Below are 27,162 nucleotides of genomic sequence, written 5' to 3'. Positions count from 1 at the left end.
AAACCAAACCAACCCCCCCCTCACAGACACACACACACACACACACACACACACACACACAGACATGGGATTTTGAAGAATCAATACTGTACTTCATAGTGGCTCTACAAATTTCCATCCTAACTAATATTATACTAAGAATTCCCATTTCTCTATATCGTCATCAACATTTTTTATTTATCTTATTGATTATAGTCAGTCTAATAAGGTGTGGGATGATATGTAATATAGTAGTATATGTATGCTACAGTGTGTACATGTTCATGTGATTATAGGTGTGTGTGTGTGTGTGTGTGTGTGTGTGTGTGTGTGTGTGTGCATATGGAGGACAGAGGAACCAAGGCTTCCTTAAATTGGAAAAGTATAACCAGAACCATATTTCTTGAGTTGAAATCTGAGACACTCCATTCATTTGCCCTAAATCTTATTTAAAATAAATTTCATATTGTTCTGATTTGTATTTCAATCTCAAGACTACTTTGGCTTCATATTTCATTATTCCTTATTATTTTTCTTTTATATATGATTCATGGATAGAACTGAGACACCCTGTATTATGAAAAACTAAAAAATTTGGATCTATCATGGTTAATTTACATTTATACTTATTTTGAATTATGAAGGCAAATTGAGTAATTACAATACAGATTTTGGGACATTTAAAACCTAAATGTTTGTTATCTTCCCATATAGAGGGTTTGCCCATTTTGTTCTAAAAATAAAAACATTGTAGATAGAGCTTAAGCACATTGTATGTGCTTTCTGTTAGTATAAATTCTATGAGATTTTATTGTTATATTTCTTGATTAGTTGTAGATTTTATTAATATCTCATTGCTTTAGTTGCTATGGAAGATGGGTAAATTTCCTGGTAGCAGATTGAAATAAACTCTCCTGTGGAAGGTTGGCTCCATGGTTTTCCTTCTTAAAGATATATTTTAAAGGGAACTTTTGCAGTTCAGTTATCCAGTGCAAATTTGCCTCTTAAAAAGTATAATGTGGGCTGGAGAGATGGCTTACATGTTAAGGTACTTGCCTCTGAAGCCTAAGGACCCAGATTCGATTCCCCATACCCACTTAAGCCAAATGCACATGGTGGTGCATGCATTTGGAGTTTATTTGCAGTGTCTTGGAGTCCTGGCATACCCATCCTCTCTATTTTTCTGCCTCTTTCTCTCCCTCAAATACATAAATAAAAATAAAATATGTTCAAAGAAAAGTATGACAACACTTTACTTTTTAAATTGTCAACATTAATTATATTTAAAACCTGCTCTCACAATATAAAACCCACAAGCCCATGAGGAATACCAGCAACCCCAGTGAGGTGGGCTCTCAGAGGGTTGGGGGCAGGGAGGAAATGTTGGTGGTAACATATGATGTGTCCATACAAAGCATACCCTTAAAAAGACCTTATTAATATTTTAAAGTTGTACTATTTACTCAGATATAAAAGTAACACATATTCAAAGAAGATAGACAAATGACCAATGGATATATGGAAACTATTCAATGGCACTAATAATTAAGCACCTTCAATCAAAACTATAAGAAGTGCACCTGTTAGAATGGCCATTATCAAAACACAGACAGACAAACTGAAACCAACCAAGCAGCCAATGACAACAAGATCTGGGGACGATACAAAGAAATTGGAACCCTTGTACACTGTTAGTAGAGGAGTTATAAAATAGTCAAGATGCTATGAACAATGCTAGGGAGGACCCTTGAAAATATAAAAATAGAATTATTATATGATCTCACAATCCCATACATAGGTATTTATTCAAAAGAATTGAAATCAGGATTCGCAAGAAATATTAGCACTATCACATTCATTGCATTATTATTCAGAAGAGCCAAGATATAAAAACAACCAAAATGCATATTGGAAATGAATGGATAAAGAAAATATGATATATGTATACAATGGAATATCATGCAACCATTATGTACTATATAAGGCATAAATGAAGCCTTGCTAAGTGAAATGTTCTTGATACAGAAAAATGAACACTACATGATTTCACTTAGATGAGGTATCTAAAATAATCAATACAATTAAAGAGTAAGATTCTGATTGCTTGGGGCTGAGGAGAGAAGGAATTTGGAGTTCCTGTTCTACAGTACAGAGTTTCAGATGAATGTGCCTTAGAGATCTGCTATCTAGCATTGCACCTGTTACAGTTAGTTCCAACACTGCAGTGACATACATCCAGTAAAACCCAGTTTTGTGGGAGTAAAGGATTTATTTCAAGCTTACAGATTCAGGGAAAGTTCCATCAATAGTGGAAGAAGCTGGCCCTGGATCATAAATCGAGGGGGGGTGGAGGGAGGGAGGAAGAGAGAGAAACAACCACCAGCAACAAAACACAAAAAGAGAAGGCACAAATTTGTAGTAAGAAGGACCCCCCAGAGCTAAAACCTCTCTTCATACCTTTGTGCTGAACCAACCCCAGTGACACTTCCTACAGCCAGGTAGATAGAGACCCAAGTTACAAGCTTTAATAAAACTCCTGAAAGCCAGCTGTGGTGGCCCACGCCTTTAATCCCAGCACTCAAGAGATAGAGGAAGGAGGACTGCCATGAGTTCAAGACCACTCTGAGACTACAGAGTGAATTTCAGGTCAGGCTGGACTAGAGGGAGACCCTACCTCAAAAAAAAAAAAAAAAAAAAAAAAAGAAAGAAAGAAAGAAAGAAAGAAAGAAAGAAAGAAAGAAAGAAAAAAATAAAACACCAAAGTCTATGTCGGATATACATTCCAACTACTATACTACCTATACCCAACAGCAGTGAAGTGTACATTTAAAAAAATTTTTAAAATATTTTTTGTTCATTTTTTATTTATTTATTTGAGAGCGACAGACACAGAGAGAAAGACAGATATAGGGAGAGAGAGAGAGAATGGGCGCGCCAGGGCTTCTAGCCACTGCAAATGAACTCCAGACGCATGCGCCCCCTTGTGCATCTGGCTAACGTGGGACCTGGGGAACCGAGCCTCGAACCAGGGTCCTTAGGCTTCACAGGCAAGCGCTTAACTGCTAAGCCATCTCTCCAGCCCTTAAAATTTTTTTTGAGAGACTTCCAGCCAAGATGGTGACCACCTAACTGCGCCACACATCCCTGGGAAAGAAAGGCAAGGCATTAAGGGTTCACTGGGTCTTTTAGGGGAGAACAATCTCCAATAGATTGCCAGTGGGATGGCACAGAGGGGAATAAAAACAGGGAATCACTGATTCCCTCACTCGTGGGTAGCCTGCCAGTCCCCCAACCACACGAAGCAGCCACCGTAACCAAAGTCCCAACTTCAGGATACATCTGCACTTACTGTAAGAAAGGGGTCTCAGGCCAACATAGTTCCACTTGCTTCACTGCACTGGGGTGATGCCCTGCTACCTTTGCCTATGAGTGACAATGGGCAGGCTCCACCCACTGGCCCATTGGAGCTCAGGCTCCTTTGGTCCATTTGCTTGCCACATGTGCGCCACCTCTGATCCCTGCTTGCGGAAGCTTAGCCTGCTTGTCCTATTTGCTCACTTACTGCTCTGGCCACTGCCCATTCACACACAAGTCCAGGCCCATTCCACCTGCCCATGTGAGCTCAGGCCCTCTCTCTACCTGTCCACCTGTGCCAGCTCAGGTGCCAGCCCCTCCCTCTCTGCTGCACCAGCTGACCGTCATTGTCCTGTTGTGGGTGAGCTCAGGCTACTTCCGGGTCCCAGTGTTCAGTGACAACTGAGTTTAGGCTGCTTCGGTGCTTGGAGCTTCAGCATCCCTCCGAGCTTGAGTGCAGGCCATATGAGAGGCCAGGCAACATTGGTGCCCCTGTCAGGCAGGAGTTCAGGTGGCTTTGGCAAGTGAGAGCCAAATCTCAGACTGCTCGGCATCTGCCTCAGGCTGCTTCAGCTTCCCACTGTGCTTGAGCTCAGGCTGATCCATCCACCAAAGTATTAGCTCAAGACCACTCTGCCCATCTGCTTGCTTGCCCACTAGACCAGGCCAGCTCCCCCCAGAGGCACCACTTCCCCCACCCATCAAGACCACAGTCCTACTCTCCCTGCCCATACACTGTGATGTGGAGACCACAGCACAAAAGAAATAGCATGCAAAATCAAATGCCAGAAAATCCAGTTAGTTAACTCAGTCCTACAATGAACATCTCTAATCAAAACATAGATGAGTCATTAGGATCAGAACACCAAAATGAAGCTATGAGCAATGCAACCCTGACCAAGCTACTGGTAGAACTTGCAGAAAAGCAACAAAGGACCAATAATCGTGTGGATGCTGCCATCACTAGACTAGACCTAATAGATAAGAAAATGGAAGGAATTCAAAGACAGTTAAGAATTATGAAGGAGACTGAATAAAAAGAGTACAACAAAAATCAGTTGGTATGCTAAATGAAGACATAAAGAAATGAAGTATGAATTCCAAGAAGAATCAGGAAGATCAGAAAATGATGTGAAAAGGGAGCTTGAGAGAGGGATGAAAACTATACATAGAAAAGTAGTAGAAAATGCAAACCTAATTGAACAAGTCCAAAACTCTTTAGAAGCTCTCAAGAATAGAGTCAGCCATGTGGAGAATAGAAACTCTGATCTGGAAGACAAGACAGAAGAAACAGTTGGAGAGTTCAAAAGTTTCAATAAGTTCAAAAGTTTCTATGAACAAAACATGAAGGAATTGTGGGATACCCTTAAATATCCTAATATCAGGATCATTATAATACCAGAAGGAGAAGAAATTCAAACCAAAGGCATGGAGAACTTATTTAACAAAACAATAAAAGACAAATTCCCCACTCTTTCAAAAGAAAGTCAAGATACAAGAAGCTAACAGAACTCCAAACAGATTGGACCAAAGGAGAAACTCTCCAAGACATATTGTCATTAAGATTCTAAACATGGACACCAAAGAGAAAATCCTAAAAGCAGCTAGGGAAAAACAGCACGTCACTTTTAAAGGTAACCCCATCAGAGTTAATTCAGACTTCTCAATGGAAACCCTGAAAGCCAGAAGGGACTGGAATGAAACACTGCAAAGTCTTAGAACCTATGGCTTCCAACCCTAACTAATCAACCAATCAAAAGTATCCCTCAAAATAGATGGTGAAAGAAAAACTTTCCATAAGAAAATGTAGCTTTACAATTATATGAACAGAAAACTAAAACTACAGAGTGTATTTCAGGAAATTCTCCACACAGAAGAATCAAATAATCAACCTCAAATGCCTACAAGAAGCAGATCAAAATAATCAAACTCAGAGAAGGCACAAAAACTTCAAAGACCATGAAAACACCAAACCACATATACCAACACAATATGGCAGGGATCAAACCAAATCTCACAGTCATTACCCTAAATATTAATGGCCTTAAATCATCCATCAACAGACACAAGCTAACAGGATGGATTAGAAAATTAGACCCCTCAATCTGCTGTCTTCAAGCAACCCACCTCACCACTAAAGACAGACACCTCCTCAGGGTAAAAGGGTGGAAAACAATATTCCAGGCAAATGGGAATAAGAAACAAGCAGGCATAGCTATATTAATATAAGATAAATTAAACCAAAAATAATCAAAAAAGACAAAGAAAACCAGTTTGGTACCATTATTAGGCTCACCCATGACCTACCCCCTCCTCTTGGCCCCTCCTTGTTGAGGTATATGTATGGGTCATGCATTGTGGAGTTAGCCCACAGTTATGGGTAAGATAAATGTCTCTGCATATCATTACCCAACACATGGCTCTGACATTCTTTCCACCTCCTCTTCTGCAAAGTTTCTCTGAGCCATGTTGGGTTCATTTTTGGTCTGCTTCAGTGGTGGGGTGGTGGGGGCCTCTGGGTCACTGGCTCTCTGACTTGGTAGGAGTTGATTTTACTCTGTGTTGATCTCCTTCCCCCATGTGCTGGTATCTGGTTCATCAGGAAAACAGCACCCCTGCTTGTCTTGCCAATTTTTCTTAGTTTCAGCCAGGGCCCTTTTGAGGTACAATGGGATGGTTCTCTCCTTAGGATCTACATCTATCTGAAAAAGAGAAGCAGCTTCTCCAATGGAGAGTAAGTTAGCACCAGGACAAATGAGGTAACCCTTACTTTTGTTCATAGAGAATTTAATAGGTGTAGGCCCTCTTGCAGCCCATAATTGATGGTAGCTTGATAATGGAGAGTGAGCTCATGTTTGGATATGGTTCTGACTTGTTTCCCAGCTCCAGCTATGGGTCCCATTCCACTGAGGGGCAAGTTAGCCAAATCAGTTGGTTCTCACTATGGCTGTATGCCACTATTGCACTTGTGTGGGCATCACAACAGGTTATTTGCTGCTGAGTAGGTTAGACCTTGAGTAGCTTGGACTGATAGTGGTCATTTTCCCCCAGTCACATGAACCTTCTGGCACTAGACGTGTTGACTGTCTGGGGACTGACTCTCTTCCAGCTTCCAGTCATGTCATTCCATTTTATGTCTCAACCGTATATGCTATCTTCAGCAGTAGGGTCTTACCACTAACCTTTGGTGGGTCATCAAGTACTCTGACAGAAATCTGTCTTTCTTTTAGGAAACCTTGTATGTCTGTCTAATCAAAAGCACATTGTGGATGACAGCCACATGCTGGTACTGGGAGTTACAGGTCAGGGCCCAATAAGAAAAGGACGGAAAAGATAACTAATATACAAGAGCTAGAGAAAACAGAGAGAGAGAGAGAGAGAGAGAGAGAGAGAGAGAGAGAGAGAGAGAGAGAGAAGAGAGAGGGAGGGGAAGAAGGAGTGTGGGAAGCTGTAGAAGATAAGGTTAGTCTTCATCATACCCTCTCCAGTGTCTTGTGGTTCAGGTGTTCCCTCTAAGGGTCTGGTGAATGTTCAGCCATTTGGTCTGCCTTTTAGGAAGTAGAATTTTATGGTACCATTGCATTTTGGGTCTGGATTTGCGTTTCCCACCCCTCAGTTGCCCTCACCTCCTTCCCCACCCATCTTAGTATCTAGTCCATGAAATGCTTGCTGGGTATGTAAGGTATCTTGGGTAGATTCAGGTTAGTTGCTGTAGATGAGTGAGACTGTGTGGCACTTTTTTTCTGTGATTGGGTAAGTTCACTGAGAATGATTTGTTCCAGGTTCAACCATTTTTCCTCAAATTTCATTGTGTCATTTTTTTCTTACTGCTGTCTAGAATTCCATTGTGTAGATATACCACATCTTAGTTATCCATTCTTCTAGTGATGGGCATCTGGGTTGATTCCAGCTTTTAGCTATTACAAATTGAACTGATACAAACATGGTTGAGCAAATCTCTCCGGCCTGTGGTTTGAAGGTTTTAGGGTAGATGCTCAGTAAGGGAATAACTGGGTCTGTTGTTTGTATCTCTATAGATAGTCAGCTTTTTCAGGAGTCTCCATATTGCTTTCCAAAGTGGTTGTACTATTTTACATTCTCAAAACAGTGGATGAGTGTTCCTACTTCTCCACATCCTCGCCAGCATTTATTTTCAGTCAGGACCAGATGGCTTCTCAGCTGAATTTTATCAACACTTCATGGAAATACTCAAACCAATCTTCCTCAAACTATGCCACACAATTGGAGTACAGGGAAAACTCTCCAAACCTTCTATGAAGCTAGTAACACCCAAATACCAAAACCAGGCAGAGATGCCACAAGAAAAGAAAACTACTGGTCTATTTCCCTGATGAACTTAGATGCAAAGACACTGAACAAAATCCTCACAAGCCAAATCTAACAACATATCAAAAGCATTATCCACCTTGATCAAGTGGGATTCATCCCAAGAACACAGGGGTGGTTCAACATATGGAAATCTGTCAATGTAATACACCACATAAACAAGGTTAAACATAACAACCACATGTTCATTTCGATAGATGCAGAAAAGGCCTTTGAGAAATACATCACTTCATGATGAAAACACTGGAGAGAATTGGCATGGTTGGTTCATAGCTTAAGATAATAAAAGCAATATACAAAGCTCCTGAGGCCCAAATAATAGTTTTATAATTATTTTGTTTTATTTATTCATTTGAGAGCAACAGACACAGAGATAAAGAGGCAGAGAGAGAGAGAATGGGCACGTCAGGGCCTCCAGCCACTGCCAACGAAATCCAGATATGTGTGCCCTTGGGCATCTAGCTAATGTGGGTCCTGGGAAATTGAGTCTCAAACCAGGGTCCTTAGGCTTCAAAGACAAGCACTTAACCACTAAGCCATGTCTTCAGCTCCCCAAATAATATTTAATGGAAAGAGACTGGAATTCCCATTGAGATCAGGAACAAAGCAGGGTTGTCCACTCTCACCACTGCTCTTCAATATAGTACTGGAAGTCCTTGCATAAGCAATAAGACAGGAGTAAGAAATGAAATGGATACCATTTGCAAAGGAAGAAGTTAAGTTAGCTCTATTTATTGATGACAAGATTCTCTATGTAAGAGACCTGAGAGACTCCATGCCCAAACTCCTGAACGTGATTAATTCTTAGAGCAAAGTAGCAGGATACAAAATCAGTGCACAAAAATCAGTAGCCTTTCTATATGCAAATGATAAAGATACAGAGAAAGAAATAAGGGACATGATCCCATTTTCAATAGCAACAAAAAAATTAAGATAACTTGGAATAACATTAATCAAGGAAGTGTACAATGAAAACATAAAAACACTCAAAAAAGAATTTGAGGAGGTCTTGAGGAAATGGAAAGACCTCCCATGTTCCTGGATAGGCAGAATTAACATTGTGAAGATGGCAATCCTACCAAAGGCACTATACAGATTTAATGCATTCCAAATAAAATCCCACCATTGTTCTTCACAGAGATAGAAAAAATGATCTCAAAGTTCATATGGAAAGGCAGAGGCCTCGCATATCCAAACATATCCTCAGCAAAAGAAATACCTCTGGAGGCATCACCATACCTGATCTAAAGCTATATTACAAAGCCATAGTAATAAAAACAGCATGGTACTGGCATAAAACAGGACTATAGACCAATGGAATAGACTTGAAATCCTGGACTTTGGGTCAAGCAACTATAGCTACTTGATATTTGACAAAGGACCTAACAACATAGGCTGAAAAAAAGACAGCATCTTCAGCAAATGGTGCTGGACAAACTGGATAACCATATGCTGAAAATTGAAACTTGATCCACACATTTCTCCATGCACTACACTCAAGTCCAAATGGATCAAAGACTTCAATATAAGACCAGAAATTCAGCTATTACTGGAAGAAAATATAGGAAGAAATTTCCATGACATAGGGATGGAAAAAACTTCCTGAACAAAACCCCAGGAGCTCACACTCTTAAACAGTCACTCAACCAATGGGATGACATGAAGCTGAAGAGTTTCTTTACAGAGAAGCATACAATAAGCATAACCAATAGATTCACCACAGAATGGGAGGAAATATTTGCTGATTATCAACTGATAGAGGCCTAATCTCTAGAATGTACAAATAACTCAAAAACCTAAACAATAAAAGTCAAACAAGCTACTCACAACATAGGGCAAAGAGCTGAACAGGCTGTTCACAGAGGGAGAAATACAAATGGCAAACACAAACTTAAGAAACTATTCATCATCCCCAATCATCAGGGAAATGCAAATTAAAACAACTATGAGATTCCACCTACCCAAGTAAGGATAGCAAACATCAAAAATTCAAGTGAAAATAATGCTGGTGAGGATGTGGAGAATTAGGAACACTCATCCACTGTTGTTGGGAATTTAAGATGATACAACCACTTTGGAAAGCAGTATGGAGACTCTTAAAACAGCTGACTATAGAGTTACCACCAGACCCAGTTATTCCCTTTCTGGGCATGTACCCTAACACCTTTAAACCACAGTCTAGAGATTTGCTCAACCATGTTTAGCAACTCAATTAATAATAACTAAGAGCTGGAATTGACCCAGATGCCCTGTAGCAGACAGCTTCAGGTTCACTGAGATGAACTTTTAGACCAGACACAGTTATGGAGGAAGGGATATTTATTGAAGCTTACAGATCCAGAGGAAATTCCATTATGGCAGAAGAAACTGGCCTGCTTTCACAGGACCAAGCAAAGACAGGAAGTACAAGCCTAAAGGTCAAAAGCCACAGCACACTTCAGGAACTCCAGCCAGGCACACTTTGCATATCTTTAGATTGAAATCTGAAACCCACCACCACACCTAAAGATCCATCCAGTGACAATGCCTCCAGCCAGGTGGCTACAGATGCAAACTACAAACAACAAAGAACTGAATATATTGGGGGGCATCTATTCTATTCAAACCACCACATTCCACCCCTGGCCCCCAATAGATTTATAACCATTACACATTGTAAATTGTACTCAGTTCAACTTCAAAGTTCTCCACAGTCTTGACCAACTTAAGTCATTAAGACCTGTAAAATCAAACAAGTAAAAAAATTCTAACATATAAAGGCACAGAGTGAACACTTTCAACTGGCATAATGCATAGCAAGGAGAGACTAAAACAATGCAACTCAACTACAATCTAACAAACATCAAACTTCTGCAGTTCAAGTCCAATACAACCAGAGACTGACAGTCTCCAGATTTTCCAATTCCGCCCCTCCAGCTGGGCAGAGTAGCAGGGGAACACTTCCATTTAATGCCAACAGTGTGCTCTATGGTAGTGCTTGCATAATCCTGGTATATCCAAAACATCTTGAGGTCTTCATGCAAACCACGGTCCATCTTCCAAAGGTTCTTTCAGCCTATCTGGGCATTATGCCCTGCCTCATGCAGTGTCTCAGCAGAAGCTCCTAGAACCATGTGCAATTCACTACCACTGCCTGCATTTTTAATGCTTCTGAGACCAATACCAGGAGTGCAGGACACAGCCATATTTTTAACTCACAGACAAAATAAATCATAACCTTGAATAGCAGGTTCCATCTCCAGTCAAAATTTTCCAAAAGTGTTTGCATTTCTATGATAGTCTTTCCTCAGGCATCCTTTCCATGGTAAAGAAATTAGACCATCTTCCTTTAAGATTGCTGATGTGTTTGACATTAGCAGCTTTAGTAATCTAAAGCCAGTCTCTGTGCCAGTAAATTTAACTTGCTTAATTTTTCCAGCTTAAAATCTTAAATCTCTCAGTTCAATATCTCTAGCCAAGCACATCAGTCCATTATAAATTTAACCTTGATCAAATTCACTGGTACTAGGCAGCGGGATGCAGTGAACCCTTATGCTAGTAGCCCAGTTCCATCAAAGTCCTCTGCATTCTTTCCTTCCCATCAGAAAGCTCATAAGCCAAGCCTTGAAGTTCAATGCTGTCTGCACTTAGCATTCTCAGACTACTCAGAATATTATTGAAGCTTACAGATCCAGGGGAAGTTCCATAATGGTAGAAGAAACTGGCCTGCTTTCACAGGACCAAGCAAAGACAGGGAAGTACAAGCCTAAAGGTCAAAAGCTATAGCACACTTCAGGAACTCCAGCCAGGCACACTTTGCATATCTTTAGATTGAAATCTGAAACTCACCACCACACCTAAAGATCCACCCAGTGACATTGCCTCCAGCCAGGTGGCTGCAGAATGCAAACTACAAACAAAGAACTGAATATATTGGGGGGCATCTATTATATTCAAACCACCACATGGCCATCAGTAGAAGAATGCATAACTAAGATGTGGTATATCTACACTATGGAATTCTACACAACAGTATGAAAAATGACACAATGAAATTTGAGGAAATATGGTTGAACCTGGAACAGATCATTCTCAGTGAACTTACCCAATCACAGAAAGAAAATTGCCACATAGTCTCATTCATCTACAGTACCTAACTTGAATCTACCCAAGATGCTGACATACCCAGCAAGCATCTCGAGGAATAGACAATATGGTCAGTGGGGAGGGAAGGGAAGATATGGGAGGAGGTGGGAGACAAAAAAATCAAGACCCAAATGGCAATGGTACCATAAAATTCTACATCCTAAAAAGCAGACAAAATGGTTTAACCTTCACCAGACCTTAGAGGGAACACCTGAACCACAAGACACTGGAGTGGGTATGATGAAGACTGACCTTAATCTTCTACAGCTTCTCTCTCTCTCTCTGTCTTCTCTATAACTCTTTTATATTAGTTATCTTTTCCTTTCTTTTCTTAGTGGGCACTGACCTGTAACTCCCAGTACCAGTATGTGGCTATCATCCACAATGAGGTTTTTTTTTTTTTTTTTTTTTAACACAATGAGCTTTTGATCAGTGAGACCTACAAGGTTTCCTAAAAGAAAGACAGATTTCTGACAGAGTACTTGATGACCCACCAAAGGTTAGTGGTAAGACCCTACTGCTGAAGATAGCATATATGGTTGACACATAAAATGGAATGACAAGACTGAAAGTTGGAAGAGAGTCAGTCCCCAGACAATCATCACATCTAGTGCCAGAAGGTGCTACATGCTAACTGGGGGAAAATGACCAATATCTGTCCAAGCAACTCATGGTCTAACCTACTTAGCAGCAAATTACCTGTTACGATATTCACATACATGCAATAGTGGTGCACAGCCATGGTGGGAAACCAACTGCTCTTTATTTGGCTAACTTATCCCCTCAGTGGAATGGGAACAATAGCTGGAGCTGGGAAATAAGTCCAAACCAAATGCAAACATGAGGCTGCTCTTCATTATCAAGGTACCAGCAATCGTGGGCTACAAGAGGGCCTACACCTATTAAATTCTCTATGAAAAAAATAAGGGTTATCCCATTTGTCTGGTGCTACCTTTACTCTGCATACGAAAATCTGCTTCTCTTTTTCAGATAGATGTAGATCCTAAGGAGAGAACCACCCCATTATACCTCAAAAGGGTCCCAGCTGAAACTAAGAACAGTTGGCAAAACAAGAAAGGGTGCTGTTTTCTTGGTGAACCATGTACCAGCACAAGGGTGAAGGAGATCAACACAGAGAACAATCAACTCCTATCAAATCAGATATCCAGAGACCCAGAGGTTCCCAACATCTCATCACTGAAGCAGACCAAAAATGAACCCAACATGGCTCAGGGAAATTTTGTGGAAGAGGGGGTGGAAAGAATGTCAGAGCCACACATTGGGTCATGATATGCAGAGACATATAAACCATAACTGTGGGCTAACTCCACAATGCATGACCCATATACCTCAACAAGGAGGTGTCAGGGGGAGGGGTAGGACATGGATGATCCTAATAATGGTACCAACTTGACTGTATTCACTGAGTACAAAGATAATTAATAAAAAATTATTTGATATTAACTCCATATTGGGCATTCTTTTCGCAAATGTAGAAAAACAAACCAATGAAAATTCATTATATAAAATTGGAGCATACAAAAATAGAGTGGAATATTATTACTTCAGAATTATCACCTAAGGAAAATTATCATGAATAATTCAATTTCTTTTTCAAAATTAATTTTAATTTAAAATGCTAAAGACGGGCTGGAGAGATGGCTTAGTGGTTAAGTGCTTGCCTATGAAGCCTAAGGAACCAGGTTGGAGGCTTGATTCCCCAGGACCCACGTTAGCCAGATGCACAAGGGGTGCACACATGTCTGGAGTTTGTTTGTAGTGGCTGGATGCCCTGGCGCGTCCATTCTCTCTCCCACCCCCCCCCCCCCGTGCCCATGCCTCTTTCTCTCTCTATCGCACTCAAATAAATAAGAATAAACAACAAAAAAGTTTTTAAAATGCTAAAGAAGTAAAGAATTGATCCATTCTTTTTCTGTGTATTCCCAGATTAGCCTCAAATGTACTATTTATAGAATAGTTAGCCAATAAATAATTAGTTGCCATCTGCCTGTTTTTTCATATAAAATATAAGTTCATATTTTTTCTGAAAAGTCAATAACGTATATGGGAGAGGACATTATTTCCTAAAGTACTAAACTCATCCTGCAGATAAAGTGATTCTGAGATGATTGATTTTTTTCGTTATCTCACAAGCCTGAGTATTTACTACTTTTTTCTTTTTACACTATTCATAATTTAAAACCTTCCAGAGAAATAAATACATACATAAAAACGCCCACAGGATCACAATCCACTTTAGCACCTCAGTCACTTGGTATTCTTGCTTAGTCTCTTTCCTTCCCTATGGAATTCTACTGTGGCCTTTCAGTCAGGTTTGTCCATGGGTAGGAAATATTATGCTGGAATGCTTCTTTATTGATTTCAGGTAGTAATTGAAATTATGCCAGTTGAGACATATTTTGAAAGCCTCACATTAAGTACATGAACAAATATATTCATTGAAAAAAATGGCTCCAATTTTTAAGCCCTGATGATTATATCTTCTGGCCCCATTTGTGGTATTGGGGTCAGGAACCAGAGGCTTGTACATGTTAGGCAGGTGATCTACCAGTGAACCATATCCACAGCCCTAATGTTCACAGTTTATATGGGCTTCAGTGACTACTATATTATATTCCTCATGCTGCTACAACAAATGACCATACTTTCATAGCATAAATCAAAAGAAATCCATTATTGTTCATTTTGAAGGTCACAAGTCTGAAATGGTCCTCTCAAGAGTAAATCAGGACTACCGGTTAAGATGGCAGCGTAGGTACCACACCAAAGCAGCCTGGGGGGAAAAAAGACCAAAAAACCTCAGCAAAATACACACTTTTACTAAAAAGTGAGTTGTATAGGAAACTGAAGCGGCAGCGGAGAAGTAGGAGAGATCCAGAGCATCCAGAGCATGCACAGGCCGGCAAAAAAGAAAGCCGCCAGACTTGGCTCCAGCTGCAGGAAAAGCCAGGTGCAGGAGCTTCCCCACACACTGCACTCTCCGCAACTCAGGTAACGTGAAGGGAGAGCAGCAGTGAGCAGCGGAGGAGCAGACCGCGAGGTAGAAGAACACATGGAACAACGAGAGAACCAGAGCAGGTGCGGCTCCCTCCCCTCCCCCACCACCTGAGCCCAGCTCCAGCGAACAGAGCAGCATCCCGGGACCCAGCCACGCCAACCTGAGCTGACAGTGGGACCCAAGCAGGAGCAGAGTTCAGCAGCAACATCGGCAGCTCCGGAACCGGTACCAGCAGCCCCAGCAGCAGCAGACCCAGGACTGTCAGCAGCGGCGGACCCAGGAGCGGCAACAACAGCAGACCCAGAAGCAGCAGCAGTTCCAGCAGCGGGGGTGCTGATCTGCAGGGCCACAGTTGCCAGGCTTGGTTTGCCCCACAGGAAAAGCCAGTGCCCAGCTCCAGAAATCAGAACAGCACCCTGATGACCCAGGCAGCAACTTGACTGAGACCAAAATCATCCAAGGTAACTGGGTTTGCACCAGGGAAGGGTCTCACTTGGTCACAAGCTGACTGGGATCCCTCAACAGACCAGAAATCTTAACCACTGTGTTGATAGAGGATCTGGTTGTTATAATAACTACTCTGGCATACATACTTGGGGCTGTTTTTGACTGAATGGGTACAGTGTTTAGTTAACTTTTAGAATCTACCAGTATTTTAATCCACTCAGCCTACTTGAATACTCCCATAGCAGGGAAACTCAACCCCTAGGAGCACCTTTGTAGATACTCTCAGAGTCTTAAGAGCCACATCTAATACCTTAAGCTCCTACCCTGAAAATATATAACATCAAATCAATTGATACAGCTAAGAATACCCAGCTAGCTAGAAAATCCAAGCATTAACTTAATCCAAGATGCAAAAATATATACATTATAACACAAGAAACACTAAAAAGCAGACGATATAAATCCACCTAAAAATATTAATGCATCAGAAATGACCCAGTGAGAACGAGTTAGAGGAAATGCCTGAAAAAGATTTCAAAAGAATGATTGTAAATATGTTCAAAGAAGTCAGAGAACAAATCAAAGGAGTCAAAGAGGAACTCGAAGAGGAAATCAAAGGAATCAAAGAAGATGCAGGATACCAATTTCATGAAATAAAGAAGGCAATACAAGACATAAATAAGGAAATAGAAATAATAAAGAAAAACCACTCAGAATTACTAGCAATGAAGAACACAGTTAATGAAATAAAAAACTCTGTAGAAAATCTCACCAGTAGAATGGATGAAGGAGAGGACAGAATATCTAAGCTAGAAGACCCGGTGGCAGATCTAATACAGTCCAACAAAGAGAAAGACAAACTTATAGAAAAGTATGAGTGGGAATTTCAAGATACTTGGGACACTATGAAAAGATCCAATATAAGAATTCAGGGCATAGTAAAAGGAGAATTCCACTCCAAAAGCATAGTAGGCATCTTCAACAAAATCATAGAAGAAAACTTCCAAACACACACACCAAAGAAAAAATATTGAAAGCAGTTAGAGAGAAAAATCAAGTTACCTACAAAAGTAAGCCCATCAGGATTACAGCAGATTATTCAACAAAACTTTTAAAGCCAGAAGGGCTTGGGGTGATATATTCCAAGTTCTGAAAGATAACAACTCTCAACCAAGGTTACTTTATCCTGCAACGTTATCCATTCAAATAGATGGAGAAATAAGGATATTCCATGACAAAAGCAGGTTAAAGGAGTATTTGAAGACAAAACCAGCTCTACGGAAAATACTTGATAGAATCCTCCATGCTGAAGAAAAGGAAAAGCACTCATATAAGGAACCTAGAAAAAACAAGCAATACTCAAATACTAGTTAACAGAAGAGAGCACAGGTAGATCCAGAACCACACACACACAAAAAAAAGGCAAACATAAATACACACCTTTCAATAATATCTCTTAATATCAATGGCCTCAAATGACATTTGGTTTTTAGCCTGCTTCAAGCATCAAGTATTTTTAACAAAAGTTCTAACACGGTGACTTCATATCTCTAATATATTTTCTTCCTTGAACCATGCCATAAAAATGTAGGTGTATTAAAGCCTGCCTTCTCATAATTGGACCCCAGTTGTTTCCTAATGTTTTCTCTTTGTGCTTTTGTAAGCTAACACTGATTTTGGTGAGATATTAAGTATTAAATTCGTGATTGTAATCTTTACTCAATGTATTTGTGCCTTTCCTGGACCAGGCTATTCATAAAAATTATACCACTTAAATAAACAAAGGCTAAGCTTATGCAGCCAGAATTGTATATAACCTGATGCTCTACTTCAGTAAAATACACTCAGATACATCAAAAAAAAAAAAAAAAAAAAAATCAATGGCCTCAATGCCCCAACCAAAAGACATAGGTTTGCAGACAGGGTTAAAAAGCAGGATCCTACAATTTGCTGTCTCCAAGAAACTCACCTTTCTACAAGGGATAGACATTGCCTTAGGGTGAAAGGTTGAGAGATGGTGTTTCAAGCAAATGGGCCTAGAAAACAAGCAGGGGTTGCTATCCTAATATAGGACAGGGTAGACTTTAGTCCAACGTTAGTCAAGAAAGATAAGGAAGGTCACTTTATATTGATTAAGGGCATACTCCAACAGGAGGACATTACAATCCTAAACATATATGCACCTAACATGGGGGCTCCCAAATTCGTCAAACAAACACTATTAGAACTAAGGTCACAGATAGCACCAAACACAGTGGTGGTGGTTGACTTTAACACCCCACTCTCATCAATTGACAGGTCATCCTGGGAAAAAATAAACAGAGAAGCAACTGGACTAAATGAGGGCATAGAAGGAATGGACTTAACAGATATATACAGGACATTTCATCCAAAGGCTACAGAATATACATTCTTTTCAGTAGCACATGGAACATTCTCTAAAAGAGACCATATATTAGGACACAAAGCAAATCTTAACCAATTCAGGAAAATTGAAATAATTCCTTGCATTCTATCTGATCACAATGGAATTAAACTACAAATCAGTAGCAAGAAAGGCAATAGAGCATACACAAAATCATGGAAACTAAACAATATACTCCAAAATATGAATGGGTCAATGAAGAAATCAAGAAGGAAATCAAGAAAATTATAGAGTCAAATGATAATGAGAACACAACATACCAAAATCTCTGTGACACAATGAAGGCAGTTCTAAGAGGAAAATTTATAGCCATAAGTGCCTATATTAAGAAATTAGAAAGGTCGCAAGTAAACGACCTAATGCTTTGCCTTAAAGCCTTGGAAAAAGAAGAACAAGGCAAACCAAAAATCAGTAGATGGGAAGAAATAATAAAGATTAGGGCAGAAATTAATGAAATAGAAACAAAAAGAACAATCCAAAGAATTAATGAAACAAAGAGTTGGTTCTTTGAAAGGATAAATGAGATTGATAAACCCTTAGCAAATCTGACCAAAAGAAAGAGGGAAGAGACACAAATTAATAAAATCAGAGATGAACAAGGTAACATCACAACAGATTCCAGAGAAATTCAAAAAATCATAGGGACCATACTATAAAAGCATATACTCCACAAAGTATGAAAATCTGAAAGAAATGGATGATTTCTTTGATCTATATGACCTACCTAAATTAAATCAAAATGAGATTAATCACTTAAATAGACCTATAACAAACATGGGTATCCGAACAGTTATCAATAATCTCCCAACTAAAAAAAGCCCAGGCCCAGATGGATTCACTGCTGAATTTTACCAGACCTTTAAGGAAGAGCTAACACCATTGCTTCTTAAGCTTTTCCAGGAAATAGAAAAAGAAGGAATTCTACCAAACTCCTTCTATGATGCCAGCATCACCCTGATACCAAAACCAGGCAAAGATAGAACAAAAAAAGAAAATTACAGACCAATCTCTCTCATGAACATGGATGCAAAAAATTCTCAACAAAATATTGGCAAACAGAATACAAGAGTATATCAAAAAGATCATTCACCCTGACCAAGTAGGCTTTATCCCAGAGATGCAGGGATGGTTCAACATACACAAATCTATAAATGTAATACATTACATAAACGGGTTGAAGGACAAAAATCACATGATCATCTCATTAGACACAGAGAAAGCATTTGACAAAATCCAACATGCCTTCATGATAAAAGCCCTACAGTGACTGGAAATAGAAGGAACATATCTCAATATAATAAAGGCTATTTATGACAAGCCTACAGCCAACATATTACTAAATGGGGAAAAACTGGAAGCTTTTCCACTAAAATCAGGAACAAGACAAGGGTGTCCACTGTCCCCAATTTATTTAATATAGTTTTGGAAGTCTTAGCCATAGCAATAAGGCAAGAGACACATATAAAAGGGATACAAATTGGAAAGGAAGAGATCAAGTTATCATTATTTGCAGATGACATGATTCTATACATAAAGAACCCTAAAGACTCTACTAGCAAACTCTTAGAGCTGATCAAAACCTACAGCAATGTAGCAGGATACAAAATAAATACACAGAAATCAGTAGCCTTCATATATGCTAACAACAAACACACAGAGGATGAAATCAGAGAATCACTCCCATTCACAGTTGCATCAAAAAAAATAAAGTACCTTGGAATAAACCTAACCAAGGAAGTAAAGAATCTCTACAATGAGAACTTTAAAACACTCATGCGAGAAATTGCAGAAGACACTAGAAAGTGGAGAAACATCCCTTGTTCCTGGATTGGAAGAATCAATATTGTGAAAATGGCAATCTTACCTAAAGCAATCTACACATTTAATGCAATCCCTATCAAAATTCCAAAGGCTTTCTTCATGGAAATAGAAAAAACAATCCAAAAATTCATTTGGAAGCACAAAAAACCTTCAATATCTAAAATAATACTGAGCAACAAAAATGAGGCTGGTGGTATCACCATACCTGATTTTAACCTATACTACAGAGCCATAGTATCAAAAACAGCATGGTACTGGCACAAAAACAGACATGTAGATCAGTGGAACAGAATAGAGGACCCAGATGTAAGCCCAAGTAGCTATAGCCACCTGATATTCGATAAAAATGCCAAAAATACTCATTGGAGAAGAGACAGCCTCTTCAGCAAATGGTGTTTTGAAAACTGGATAAATATCTGCAGAAGGATGAAAATAGATTCTTCTCTCTCGCCATGCACAAGAATTAAGTCCAAATGGATTAAAGACCTTAACATCAGACCTGAAACTCTGAAACTGCTAGAGGCAAAAGTAGGGGAAACCCTTCAACATATTGGTCTTGGCAAAGACTTTCTGAATACAACCCCAATTGCTCAGGCAACAAAACCACAGATTAATCACTGGGACCTCATGAAATTACAAAGATTTTGCACTGCAAAGGACACAGTGAAAAAAGCAAAGAGGCAACCTACAGAATGGGAAAAATTCTTTGCCAGCTATATATCTGATAGAGGATTAATATCTAGGATATACAAAGAACTGAAAAAGTTAAATAATAAGTAATCAAACAAGCCAATCAAAAAATGGGCTATGGGGCTAAATAGAGAGTTCTCAAAGGAAGAAATACGAATGGCATATAAGCATCTAAAAAAATGTTCTACGTCACTAGTCATCAAGGAAATGCAGATTAAAACTACATTGAGATTCCATCTCACTCCTGTCAGATTGGCCACCATCATGAAAACAAATGATCATAAATGTTGGCGGGGATGTGGAACAGGAGGAACCCTTCTACACTGCTGGTGGGAATGCAATCTGGTCCAGGCATTGTGGAAAACAGTGTGGAGGTTCCTAAAACAGCTAAAGATTGATCTACCATATGACCAAGCTATAGCACTCCTAGGCATATATCCAAAGGACTCATCTCATTTCCTTAGAAGTACATGCTTAGTCATGTTTATTGCTGCTCAATTTATGATAGCTGGGAAATGGAACCAGCCTAGATGTCCCTCAACAGATGAGTGGATAATGAAGATGTGGCACATTTAGACGATGGAGTTCTACTCAGCGGTAAAGAAAAATGAAGTTATGAAATTTGCAGAAAAATGGATGGAACTGGAAAGTATTATACTAAGTCAGGTAACCCAGGCCCAGAAATCCAAGCGCCACATGTTCTCTCTTATATGTGGATCCTAGCTACAGATTATTGGGCTTCTACATGAGAATGAAAATACTTAGTAGCAGAGGCCAGTAAGGTAAAAAGGAGACATAAAGGGAGAGAAAGGAAGGGAGGAGGATACTTAATAGGTTGATATTGTGTATATGTAATTACAATGATTGTAATGGGGAGGTAATATGATGGAGAATGGAATTTCAAATGGGAAAGTGTGGGGGTGGGGAGGGAGGGAATTACCATGGGATATATTTTATAATCATGGAAAATGTTAATAAAAATAAAATAAAAAAGAGTAAATCAGGTGTTGGCAGGGCCATGCTCTTCTGAAGGACCTAGGACAGCAGCTATTTTCTTACCTTTGTCAGCTTACAGAAGCCTCCCATATCTTCTTTCCATCTTCAAAGCCAGCAATAGCTTACCCAGTCTTTCATTACTGGCCTTGACACTTCTGTCTCTCTCTCTTCCATATATAAAATCCCTTAAAATTACATTGGCCCCAGTGGGTAACCAGGATGGTCTCCCCTGTCAAGGTCCTAAACTTAATCACATCTTTGAAGTCTCTTTGGATATGTAAAATAGTATATTAGTAAACTCTGAGGATTAGAACATGAACATCTTTGGGTTTGTGGGACCCATTCTTCTGCCTAATGCCAGAACTATTGCAGGGTGGGTAATACCTGAAATGGAATAAGAACCAGTGGGTGATATTGTTTTCTTTTTGACAATATCTTATTTATGAGTTTACTTAACAAAAGTAATCATAAAATACCTTTAAAGAGGAACACTGTCTTTGTACACTATTTTACAGGGATTCTTCAAGGCATAATTTTGGGAAGTAGGAATTTATTTGGACTGTTACTTTTTCTCCTTATACTCCTATTCCTCCCCCCACCCCAGTACTCTTTTCTATTCTTTCTGTTCTTAGGCTAATCCTGATAAGATATTTTGCCATAGGAGTGAAAGAAATGAACTTCCTGTAGATATTTTTATGTTATCAAAATATTTTGAAAATTGAAAGGCCTAAAGATACAAAATGGAGCTATAATTCAAAAATGACCAGCAACAGTATGTCAGTAAGTAGTATTCAAATACGTATCAGTTATATACTATATTGTCCTAAGGGTGGATTTAAAGATAAGTAAAGTACAAATAAAATTCTCAAGGAGCTGGCAGCCAAGGCAATATAGAATTAATATCATTGAATCAGATGCCATTCTTGTATAACCTAGTCCTTTCTACTTGAGAACTCACTCTCACTATGTAGCTGAGGCTGGCTTTGAATTCTTGATCCTCTTATCTCTATCATCCAAGATCTGGGGTTACAAGTGAGTGCCACAATACTCGCTAAATTTAAACTTTACTTTTCAGTATGTAATAGCTTCCTTCTGATTTAAATAATCTCTCCTAAATAATTTGGGTTCTTAAATTTTAAACTTCTTTTTCCTCCTTTGACCCATTTTTAAAATGTCACCTGAATCTATTGGAGGGTGAGGCTTATAATAGGAGGAGGCAGGTTTTCTTCTAGGCCGGCATCCAACAAAGTACACTTGGGTCTATGTTGTCATTTAGACACTTGACTCGTTTATTTCCTAGTGCTAATCATGTTTCTAGAAATGTCGATTTCCATTTTATGGCTTCACAATCACCATTCCAAGTGTTTTTGCTCCTTTGTGTTTTTTTCTTTAGCGCCTCATACATTTTTATAAAGGTGTCTGGTATCTGTGTCCTCTGCAGTTGTTTTTGAGCTATTCAGAGGCTATTAGGAGGAAGGGATGCTGGTTCATTCATGTAGCATTTTCACTTCTGTATCTGGCTGGATGAAGCCACATATGGTACTGTATGCAGGGGAGTAATGTCTTCCAGCCTTAGCCTCTGAGGCATGAAAGGTTGTTAGTAAATGGGCTCTGAGATGCAGGTTTGTGTGCAATACAATGGGCTCTGGGATTCACATCTTTGCTGGATAAGGAAAGCTGGACTGCAGTGTAACACAATGAAGCAAAAGCTCCACCTACCCCATGGAGTTCAGTGGCTGGAATGAATGTGTGATGAGTTACAGAGAGGGTGCTGGACAATTATCATCCTATATTGCTTGCTCTTTGGATAAGAGCTTCATTGTTCTTCCCAAATTGTGCATTCTCTTAGGCAGTGTGACTTTCTTTAACCTAGGGCAGTTTCCTGAGAAATGCTGTTGCAGAGTTCTGTTCTCCAAGCCTAACAGCTATTACCTTATTATGGTAATCAAAGCAGCTTTGATTACCCACAAGAGATCCATTGGCATTGTCACTAGACCTCACCTTAAGTTCTAACCACTCCCACACCCTCCTTTTAGCTATATGTAGTTCTGCCCCAGCTGCATGTAGCTTTGGGAGGTGCTAGATTATACAGAGGATGGATGGTTAACTGAAGGGGACAGAGAACTTCATGTAATTATAGGAAAGCCATCATCCATGCAGGTACACGATGTTTTTCATGATCAGATGATTTGATGTCAGCCATGCTCCTATAAGTAAGCTTGATAATCTCATGCGTTCATTAATCTAGACTGGATTGGAGTCATTCTCTTGATCTGTTATTGGTGTCTTATCTAGGGTGAGTAAACATTTGTCCACATTTCCCCAGGAAAAGTTGGCACAACACATATGTAGCTGTTCAATACCACACATAAAACACTAGTAGCTAGGAACATGAGTGCCTTTGTTTTTGAGGGAAGGAGGAACGGAGGGGCACATTGCAGCACCATGACCCTGGGGAAACATGGCACTAGCCTTTTCTAACTTAGTCAATGTTATTAGACTCCATCTTTTCCATTTGGATATTTCTACATGTTTTCATTCCACCAATTCCATCTGGGCATCCCACCCTGAGATGGGAAGGACAGGCATGGTCATTTGATCTTGATTTCTGGGTCATTTCCATTTACTACACTCTGCCTAAACAAGTTGCAAGCTTGCTCCATTCTTTTTTTTTTGGGGGGGGGTGAACTTCTCCCACATTGTGCTATAAGCTGCTTGAAGGGTAGGGGATTTTGCTTTGATGGAATGCTAACAGGTAAGCCTCCTACAGGCTCACGGATGCTGGCAGAGGATACCCTGAGACATGTGACATATCAGGTGGCATGAGGTTCATGTAGTGCTCATTTTCAGGCATTGTTATAGCAGAAAACGAGGTCATAGACCAAAGCAGATACATACATTTTTCACAGTGTCTCTGCCCTAGGGCAGAATTATGGGACTTTCCTTTTGGTGTTTCTGCTTTTCAGAGTTAGTGATGTATTCACCTGGTGATCTATATTTGGATGGCTGGCAGGCAAGAAGATTGGAGGTGTACATAAGTCATCTTTCAGGTAAAGTTAGAATGTGATGCATATCACCATCCATATTTCATTGGTCTGTCCAAATGCAAAGCACAAGGCAACATGGCCTTCTATTGTCTTACTATGTTCTTTAATATGATCCTGTCAGTTTAATATGATCCTGTCAGTTAACAATATTTACTTATGATCATATGGTACATATTATTGTGTGAAGCACCATGAAAATCAAAAGATGTTCCCATATATGGACATAGATAATGAAGTAAGACAAGAAGAGTTTTATAATCTTTTTGTTTAGGTAACCCATTACTTCAACTGTTTTGAGAAATCAGATGCATGTGTAAGCCCTAGGAATAATATACAAATTATGGGGTAGATATCAGATGTCTTCTGGGTTCACATATAAGTTTCCCAGGTCACTGGTCATGCTTTCAGATAGTCTCCATGTTCAAGAGCTAAAGCAACATAAGATGGAGTAATGCTAAGAAATGAGGCAAACATGACAGGTTAATTTTCTCCATAAGCATAGTAGGGTATATTGCATATTAAGTAGAGTGTGACAATGAAGTATGGGACTAGGAGTTGGGGATCTGAGGCATGAGAAAACTATCCTAGAAAAGGTAGGCAAATGACAGGACATGAAGATTACCATCAAATGGCAAAGGACTGTTACATAAAATAAGAAGGGAACCTAAATTAGTATTATTAAGTATGTGGTGATGATAATAGGCAAGGAAAAGGAAACATATAATTAGCATGACCTCCTTTCCGTTACCACACTTATATTTTCAATAGGTTTGGTGACCTTATAATTGCGAAATGAGAGCAAATTAAGCAGCTACTTGCTGTTTAAAGGTCCAATTTAACCTTCCCTCATATTTTTAACAGATCCCTATGACCAAATATCACAATGATGGGAGTATTAAGCTCTTGTTTGCTGAGTTCCTATTATTTGTTGAGCACCACACAAACATTTAAAACAAAGACATATATTTCTATTTTAATTCCTTCTTTACAATTTTTATTTATTTATTAGAGACATAAAGAAGGAGAGGGAGAGAGTGAGAATGTGCACGCCAGGGCCTCTAGCCACTGCAGACAAACTCCAGATGCATGCGCCACCATGTACATCTGGCTTATGTGGGGCCTGGAGAATTGAACCGGGGTCCATAGGCTTCTCAGGCATGCACCTTAACCGCTAAGCCATCTCTTCTGCCCTTAATTCTTTTTAAAAATATTTTATTTAAGCCAGGCGTGGTGGCGCACGCCTTTGATCCCAGCACTCGGGAGGCAGAGGTAGGAGGATTGCCATGAGTTCAAGGCCACCCTGAGATGACAGAGTTAATTCCAGGTCAGCCTGGACCAGAGTGAGACCCTACCTCGAAAAACCAATAAAAAATAAAAAAATAAAAAAATAAAAAATTTTATTTATTTATTCATTTGATAGAGAAAGAGGGGTAGAGGAGGAGGGCAATAGAGAGAATGGGCACACCAGGGCCTCCAGCCACTGCAAACGAACTCCAGACGCATGTGCCCCCTTGTGCATCTGGCTAACAGTGAGTCCTGGCTTTTGGATTTGCAGGCAAACGCCTAAACCACTAAGCCATCCCTCCAGCCCTCTATTTTAATTCTTAAAGCAGATCAGTGAAGGTAGTAAATCAGGAGGATACTCTGAGGCACGTGCATTATTTCTGCCTTAAGAGAAGAGAAAAATGAACCCTAGTGACATGATATAGCATGATGAGGGATACACGACTAACTTTCCACAGCACTTGAACTGACGTCCAGGTATTGGGGCATCAACCATGTTTTGCATTATAATGTTGATATTCTATAACTCATTATTGTACTCAGGTCACTATCTTGAGGATTTTAAACAGCATGAAAGGAAAATGAAAAATTATTTCAACTCTGAATAAAGCCAAAATAAAGGTGAACTATTGAAATGTTGAGCTGTATTGATTTTGGCACTGCAGAGAAATAGTGGTCCTCTCCTGTGCTGTTGTTTACATGCCTCTCTCTCTTCCTTTCTCTCAACTTAGACATCATTTCAGAAACGTATATTTCTGAAGAAAAGATAAATGGAAGTTCTCTTGGCTTACTTTCAAGGAAGTCAGAATGCAGTAACATAATTTTCGGATTTCTAGGTTAATATCTTTCTTTACTGCAGATTGTGAAGAACTTACAGTATTGCTAAATGGGAAAAAAAATCCATGTAGGGAGTACATGCACTTGGGCTTTATGAGAATGGAACTATATTGATGCATTTTCTATAGTCTGCTTTTGTTTAATACATGTTCTTGGGATTTATCCATTGTTGCTTTCTGTACCAGCAGTTATTTGACTTTACTGTTGCATGTGGAATTCCATCATGTATACTACAGCTTGTTTTGCCTTTTATTGTTGACAGAAATTTGGGCTTTGCTATAACCAACAATACTGGCATACGCATTCACAAGCATTGTGGTGTTCATATGAAAATATTTCTGAAAGGGACATAATTCTTAGGAGTGTAATTACTGGGTCATAGTGTATGTGCATTAATTTTATTACATGACATCATCACTTTTTCATACTGTTGTAGTAATGTATATTCCCAACAGTCATGTGAAAGTTTCTATTTGCTCTGCAACCACATACTCCAATTGATAATTGTCATGTTGTAACTCTTTCCAATCTGATAGCATTGTGTAGTTTTAATTTGTATATCACTGATTTCATGTAAGTTTTTAAATTTAAATTTTATTTATTTATTTGCAAGTAGAGAGAGAGAGAGATAGACAGACAGAGAGAGAATGGGCTTGCCAGGGCCTGTTACCACTGCAAATGAACTCCAGATGCATGTGCCCCTTGTGCATCTGGCTTATGTGGGTCCTGGGAAATTGAAGCTGGGTCCTTTAGCTTCACAGGCAAGTGCCTTAAATTGCTAAACCATCTCT

The 27,162-nt window shown here is 39.5% G+C and overlaps 1 pseudogene; it reads left to right on the top strand.

Moving 5' to 3' along the window:
- The first annotated feature begins 1,567 nt into the window (after positions 1-1,567).
- LOC123463961 overlaps positions 1,568-27,162 on the top strand; it is a 28,681-nt pseudogene continuing 3,086 nt past the window's right edge.

The sequence above is a fragment of the Jaculus jaculus genome, chromosome 10 (genome assembly GCF_020740685.1).
Source record: "Jaculus jaculus isolate mJacJac1 chromosome 10, mJacJac1.mat.Y.cur, whole genome shotgun sequence".
In the NCBI taxonomy this organism is placed as follows: Eukaryota; Metazoa; Chordata; class Mammalia; order Rodentia; family Dipodidae; genus Jaculus; species Jaculus jaculus.
Note: the sequence above shows the minus strand (reverse complement) of the source record. Positions and strands in the feature narration are given on the sequence as shown.